The sequence below is a fragment of the Corvus moneduloides genome, chromosome 6 (genome assembly GCF_009650955.1).
Source record: "Corvus moneduloides isolate bCorMon1 chromosome 6, bCorMon1.pri, whole genome shotgun sequence".
Taxonomy (NCBI): Eukaryota; Metazoa; Chordata; class Aves; order Passeriformes; family Corvidae; genus Corvus; species Corvus moneduloides.
The window spans coordinates 10,872,741-10,878,740 of NC_045481.1; positions in this window are offsets into that span (position 1 = coordinate 10,872,741).

Genomic DNA, 6,000 nt, shown 5'->3' on the forward strand with positions numbered 1-6,000 from the left:
AGATAAATGGATAGAGAATTAAACTCCTTGCAAATGTGAAATGAATTGGGTTAAACTAAGAACACCGACTGCTTAAGAGAGGGGACAGCAATGGACAGCAGAGCTGGAGGGAAGCAGGACCTTCCTTCTTTCCATTAGATCAGTTCAGCTGAAGAAGTCCACTCAGACTGCAGGAGGTCAAAGAGATTTAGTTTCAGGTCAATTTAATTCAAAGAGATTTTGTTTGTAGCTGAAGACTGTCTTGCTGCTGACCATCAAAATATTAGTACAAGGAAGCTAAGAGACATGAAACAGCCAAAGATCACCAGAAAAGAGTATGTATCTGAGTGAATATCTGAACAAGTACAGATAATTAGACTTCTAGAAGGCCAGGTATTGAAGACTTGCTTAAAATTCTTAAGATAAAGCCAATCAATAATGACCAATAGATCTTGTCAGCTTATCAGCCAGCCCTGCCAGATGGTTGATGACCTCCTAAAAGCCCATAAAGTAAGTAAGCAGACCCACAATTTTTTTAAAAAATCATCTTAAGAGTGATTGTTTCATACAGAAATTTCATTAATGAGAAATTAATGACTTCCAGAGAGAAAGAATATTTCCAGTCAACAAAGAAGAGCAGGATGAGCATGGATCTCTAAATAGTAATATTCAAAACAGATAAGGATGTAACAACAACAACAAATTTTTTTTAAAAAGTGTTGCTCCAAGCGGGCATATTCAGTATGTCTTATTCATTACCCATTGACAACATTGAATAGATCACTTTGAAGAAGAAAGCAGGCAACTTTGGTAGAGGGACTGTGTGGAATGCAAATTGTACTGAAACCACAGCAGGCCATCTGTCACTGATGGAACGAGTGTGATCTGAAGAATAAACAAAGTATACAAGTACCTGGTTATCAGCAGTAGATGATGGTGCAGAGAGTCAAAGAATTTATGTAGTGTTTAACATTTACAAGAAACATCAATAAAAGCTGCTGAGAGATTCCACTGAAAATCCAAGACAAATATTCATTTGAAAAACACAGCTGCAAGTCACAAGAACGCTATTGTACAGCCCCAACAACAATGCTCATCAAAATACTAGGGGAAACAGAGACTACAGAGATAAGTCTTATGAAAAATTCCCTGTACCACTTGTAAATTCTTCTGTTTCAAGCTAACCAAGAATGATAGTTCTGAAATGATCCCATGAGGACACCCCGGGTGAGTCGTTTTGTATGCACCACACAACCAATAAACTGAAGACAGTCACAATCACTGCTGTATCGTGCCTTTACTTTTTGCAAATTGTTTTGGCAAATTGGAAAACACACATGAGCAAAATTCACTAACAGTAATAAAATAGTGTGGTCCTTTGAGATTGCTTTATGCAGGGCATAAGTTGGTCCTGCAACTTTTCAGAATGTAATATTAATAGTGCTTTTACTGGACATGAGGAAACTGCAATCCAAGTACAGTTATGAACAAAACTTTCCTGTACTTGAATTTGAATGCCATCTGTTACTTCCCAGAAAGTGCAACAACTGATATTAGTGATGCTTTTACCAGCTTTTCTGAGACAAAAAAAGAGAGGATGGTTATTACAGCCATACTCGATCAGGCAAACTATCTATTCTAGCATGCACTGCCTGAAGATTATGCTCCAGAAATCAGGAAACCATCTCTGCACTGTCTGTCAACTATAGCAGGCCTGTCAAGTCTTTCTGGGACTTCTGATGCCCAAACTTATTTAGGCATTCAGTGTGACTGGCTTAAGAGTCAAGAGAGTCAAAAAGCTCTGCAATATGTCAAATTTTAACAATTTTTTTATGTATGTGAGTTACTAACAGAGATACACAGACATGCACGTGACACATCTGAACTAGGCAAAGGATTGGTGCTGGTGAGAGGTTGGCATGCAAGTTCTACTTAATATGGGGAGAAGAAAAAGGATGGCCATGTTGGAAATATGTTTCCAAGAACTTACATGGTCTTAAAAGTACATTTAACTTGCTTTCATCATGAGAAAATATTGGTTTTGGCATAGTTTCATAGTTTCTTATTTGCATTAGGCATCTCTTTTTAACCACTGCATACATTTAACATTAAATACATGATGTAATGCATTATGTATTACAAAGTAAAAGGGTGTTACCAAGGATGTTTCTGCTCTCTTAGAACACATTGCATGTTGTTTGTACTTGCATCCCTCCACAAGAGGAGCAAGAGCGTGTGAAATGTTTTGTTTCCATGGAGGGGGAGGGGGGTGGTAATTACTGAGAAACAAATGGATATTCTTAAAAACAGACATTTGGCTTGAAGAAGGCAAGGTAAAATAAGTCTGCTTTGCAGCTGGGATAGGATGATGGGTGAACGCTGTTGTGTCTTTGGAAAACTTCATTCTGCTGTTCGCAATCAGCTCTCTGTGATTTGTCTCCTGAAAAGACTACCTTGCCTCCATAGCCAGGAGTGCTGTTCTTGTCAACAACAGTTATTATCTTGAGGCCGTAGTTGTCCTGGAAATTATGTTCTCTGAAGATGAGACTAAGATAATGAATTTAATTTAAATTCTATGGAAAGCCAGAGAGATTGGTTTGATATACCTACAAATAGCTTGTGTTTCTAAGATGTGCTGCAGCATTATGTACTTCTCAAAACTCCCTAAATAGGGAAGACATATTATCCATATATACTCAGTACTGCTGTAATCAGCTGAGGAATGACAATCTGTGAATAAATAAGGTCTGATTATTGGCCAGCAGCAGCAACTCAGTTTCTCACAAAACTGGAATTTCTAGACAGTGTTGCAGCGTGAGAACGCAGTGCCATTGAGAAAGCCAAGAACACTCCTAAAGTGTGGTCTGCAATAGACTCTTGCATGTTTGTAACTTAAGAAACAATACATTCAGCAAATATGTGTTTCAAAATTATTTTCTCTTTCATCAGAACTGGCTATTTCACTCAGCTGGTTTTCATTGGGAAGCTTGTGGTTATTGAGTTATGATAATGCATGGTTGGTTCCTGATGGGTGTTGCAGGTCAGCCAAGCGACCTGCATCTGGTGTGAGCAACAGCGAGTTAACAGCCATCCATGCAAGAAAAGTGGCTGCCAGTGTGTGATTTAGGAGTCCCTAAGCAGAACAAGAAATAAGGAAAGCTGAGAAAAGTGTCCTTGGAAAGAGTAGACTTTAACAGTCAAGGAAAGGGAAGCATTACCAGCACTTAAAAGAAAAAAAAGAAAAAAGAAAAACAGTGACTGAATTTTAAATGTGACCAGATTCAGGAGCTGCTGAACATTTTGCACTTAAGACAGCTATGTGCATGTATATCTTAAATTTATACCAGGTTCTTCAGTCTCCCCCAGGTCATCTACCTAACTGATGGTGAGATCTTTCTCTGTTGCTTTGGTGTATTACTCAAAGAGGAACTGAAAACGTGTTAGCAGATTCTTCATTCCCTTATCACCTTTCTCACATCTCAAAGGGTGCAGGGAGCTTCAGAAAAAGCATGGCTATTTGCTTTCTGTCCAGTCATAGGAGAAGATTCTCCATCAGTGTCATAAGCATAATTCCATTTCCATGTCTAGAACGACTGTCTCCAAATTGTTTTAGATGAAGCATTGAAGCTTTAGATAAATGATCGTCTAATGGGGATTTTTATGAGTTTTTCCATAGGCTTACTGAAGCATGGGAGCTCTGGATACTGCATAGCACTGACTTCATTCATTGCTGGTTGAATCATTGCACATATAAAGAAAGGAGAGCTTATTTCCCTGAATTATGTGCTGGCTCCATTCTGGTCATCATTACGTTCTGGCTTCATTATGGTTATGTGGTCACTGATTTTCATTTGCAAGTCAAGAAGGGCATAAGTTAAATTCACAAGGCTTTGCCATCCATCTGGTGTCCAGAACTTACTCGTATATAGGAAGATTATGTGTAACTCAAAGTGGGATAGTTTTTTTTATGATTGGGGTTTTGTCATCTACCAGACAGGTTGGCTGAGGGGAAGGGGTATTTATTATTATGATGTGTGTATTCTTACATAATACCATATGTACCTTATAATTTCATCATACACGAAATTTAATTAATCATAAAAAATTATCATCACTCAGGCTTTCAGCAGCCTAAGTGCATGTCTAAGTGGAAGTCTGACTTTCTCCATGCCTAATTGTGGGGTACGCCCAGCCCCTGCCTTGGAGGGATTGCACAACCTCCCATAAAGATCCCCTTGGAAAAGGCAGCGCTTCCCGGTGAGGGTGAGCGAAAACAAGAACCATGATCCTCTGGGAGACCCTATGTAGATTCTTTGTAACCCATTGGCTTCTACCCTCTCCTACCCACCCTTGTATCCCTATAAGAGCTACCCTATTCTCCCTTAGAGATCGGAGACCTCGTCCCTAGCCTACCCTTTGCAGAGAGCGGGACTAATAAAGCTGCCCCATGTGGAATGGCCAAACGAGCCTGTCGTCTCTCTCCTCCTGGTCTGGCCTGGGGTTGCGTCGCAGAACGAGAGCTGAAATCACCCTTGCTGAAATCACTAGAGAGCTGACAGCCTGCTGAGACTGGCACCCCTCTGCGGAGGCAGCCCGGCGGCTGAGGCACCGCCGCAGACCTCGGGGGGACTGTCCCTTGCGGGGCGCTCTCTCTGGTCGGTCACGGCTTCCCGGGTCTGAGCACAGACCCCAACCCGGCCGCAATACCTAATGAGACTTGTTCAGTTTCTCTCTCGCTACGTACATAAAGCAAGAATGGTATTACTAAATAGAAGTGTGGTTTAAAAGATTACCTGTGTAGAGTAGGCTCTTAGGTCTTTGCTTTTCTGGTTTATCTGAAACGATCATCGTTATGAAGCTCATACAATATTGTTCTTATGTAACAAGCACTTACCAGTAGTCACATAATCAAGCATGCACATTCCTGTGACATTCCTTGTCTTTAGCCTCCATCTTTCTAAGGCCGTGTGCTAGGTATAACAAGATTTATGTCATTTTCCAATAGCTGTTCTGTTGGTTGAGCTAAATCCCATCTGAAGTCTATTTGTTCACTGTCATTTTTCTTCTCATGAGTACATATAACAAGCTACAATCAGACATGGGGTAGATGCATACTAAATCTTCACGTATTTTCATCATTTTTGATAGTAAAAATGATAGAATTGCTTCTTATGGGCATGGTAAAATACAGAGAGCACCAGTCTGACATCTTTCACAGGCAATTACTTTCAATTTTCAAATACTAACTTCCTGATTCAGTGATTTGACAGAGATGAGGACATTCAATAGATGCACTGGCATACAAGTATTTCCTTTCTTTTTTTTAAATCAGTTAACTAAAACTTGACTGTGATGTCTAAATATGTTTGGTCTCTACAGGAAAATAAATCTGGGGGGTGGACTGATGTGACAGGATCAGTCTCTGCATCAGTATACCACAGGAAAAGGGAAAGCTGTGCACATTTATAAACAAACTGATTTTTACAACTTTCATTTGTATTTTTAGTTAAACAGAGATAAAAGCACAATAATTAGGAATTGATCTCAACATAAACCTTCAATTTTTATATATGTGGTTTTATAGTTATTTAGAGTTTTAAAAATTTTAAAATAACTAAGCCTGATCCAACCTATAGATTTCCTAAGACATCTATTGGTTTGTGGGCTGGGAGAGAATGGCTGAATAATTAAACATTTGATTAACAGGACATTAACGTAACAAAGTATCTATTTAAAAAAATAGACTCCTTGAAGGGGTTAACTTAAAAAAAAAACCCAAACAAACAACTTTTGTAAGGTTAAAACTCCTATGCCATATACACAAATATGTATTGCTCTCTCTACCCATCTCTATATATTTGTTCAGTATGACTCCTATAGAGAATATTTATATTTGCTGTATTAGCCCCATCTGGTGAATTCTAACAGCATTGCAAACTGGACAGACCTGATGCTGCACTCACGTCCCAGCTCTTAGATAGGTGGCAGGGCCTGCACAGAGACCCGTATTCCTCCCTCTGC